This window comes from Syzygium oleosum, unplaced genomic scaffold (assembly GCF_021117445.2).
Source record: "Syzygium oleosum isolate NSW1041296 unplaced genomic scaffold, Sole_v2.1 Sole_v2.13, whole genome shotgun sequence".
NCBI classification, from domain to species: Eukaryota; Viridiplantae; Streptophyta; class Magnoliopsida; order Myrtales; family Myrtaceae; genus Syzygium; species Syzygium oleosum.
The window spans coordinates 6697669-6699691 of NW_026607497.1; positions in this window are offsets into that span (position 1 = coordinate 6697669).

Sequence of the window (2023 nt, forward strand, 5' to 3'; positions counted from 1 at the left end):
GGCTGAGAGGTCAAACGCGAGCGCGGGGGGGGGGGGGGGGGTGGGGGTTGAAAACGTGGGGCCCATCCCGAGCCCCCGCCAAAAACCGAAAAAAACACAGCAAGGCGCTCGCCACGTGGGGCCCAGGCGGGTGGCCCCCACGTCCCTCCTCCGTCACTCCTGTCGGTGAACCGGTTCGGACACCGTGTCCGGGCCGCTGGGGGCGCGCCGCACTGGATCGGCTCACGTTATCGCGACGAAACCGTAAAAAAAAAATCAATATCACGAAAAATCTCAAACTAATTTTTTGACTTCAAAAAAACCCCAAATTGATATACTTATGATAAATTTACCATTCATTAATTTTCGTTAAATTAGATTAATATTATAAAAAACGACAAATCGGATCGGGTCTCCTTATTGCGACGGAACCGGATTTTTTGTTTTGTTTCGTTTTGTGGGGGAGGGGTTTAGGTTCGGTGGAGGAAACGCGGGATTTATTTTAATAAGTAATTAAAGACAAAAACACGGGAAACAGGAAGGAACGCGGAATTGGACTTTTGAACGAACGTCTGAGGCGACGGTGGAATTTAGCGGGAGATGGGAGGAAGGATGAGCTGGACGTGATTTTGTCACTCCCTACGCGCGGGAGGACCACCAGCAGGTGTTTTTGGCTCTTGCTCCTTACGGTCCGTGTCATTGTAATCCTAAAAAGATGCTCGCGCCACGACCCGCTTGATTTAACTCGTCGCGAAGACCGATACGGCATTTGGAATCGTGGGTTGGATATCGATAAAGGTGTCGTCTCGTTCCACGACGGCTTCAAGTTCATTCTCTGCTTCGCGCGATCCGATTTTTGGTACGGGGTTGGATTGAGGGCGAGGTTTTAAAAAAGTGTTTGGATCGAGTAAGTCGTGGCCATCACGGAGGATTTGAATCTTATGCTAATCTTATTTGACCCCGACACGTATAGTTATGAATTTAAAAAAATAAAATAACCGAATGGTATTTTTAAATTGGTTAAGGGGTTCACGTTCGAGCTTTGACTCGAATCCATACCGAAAACTTACCTGTTAGTCGAGTCGAGTTGAAGTTCCGAGAAACCTAACCGGGTCAGTTTCTAAGCTTGTCCCAACTCAAGTCCAGCATTAAGGTACGTCTAATCGAGGCAAGTGGCTCCGAGACGATTTGATGGGCGTCGTGTTCGGATCGATCGCGACTTCTCGTTCTCTGCTCAATCAAAATTTCGCGACTCGCGCATAATTCAGACCTTCTTTTATTTCGAAACTTCCGCCGTGCATAATTTGCGCACACGACGAGAACAAGCAAAACTAGCAGACGAATTTTGGCCCACCCATGAAATCATACACATTGAAGCACCAAAAAATAATAATAAAAAAACAAGATAATAATTACCAAATGGAAAAAGGGAAATAAAAAAAAAGAAGAAAAACTTTTCGGAGTTTTCCGCAGTACCATCTTGTCAGAAGGATCAAAATTTCGGGTTCGCAACGATTTGTCCGATCTCCCTTGCAATTCTTACCCAAGAGAAAAAGAACAAAGAACAAAGGCTGCCATCGTGGGGTTGCCACGCCGCTATATTGTCTTCCTCTTTTCCATTTCACCCCGACCTAATGGCCTTTCGCATATCTGGTTTTTAATTTTGACTTTTTAAATTTCACCATTTGATGCCAGATGCGTGACGTCCGCACTACGCAAAAAAAAAAAAAATTTGGCTCAATAGCGATATGTAGGAATGTCATTTGGGTATTTTTCGTGGAAAAAAATTGAAATCTCTTACTTTTTGACATTTTGTGTATATATAATGTTTTTTCTTTTTGTTTCGTGTCATGAGAAATTGGGAGGCCATAATTTGCAGGGCATGGCGTGGCGTGGCATTCATTAGCTTTCCATGCATGTTATGTGTCGGCGCTGAAACATTAACTGCGTCTTCTAGTTGCGCCTTCTCTTGAACTAGAAAAGTGGGAACCAAAATGGAAAAAGCACAGCTCAAGAATTACCAAAGATAGCAACTCCCTTTTCG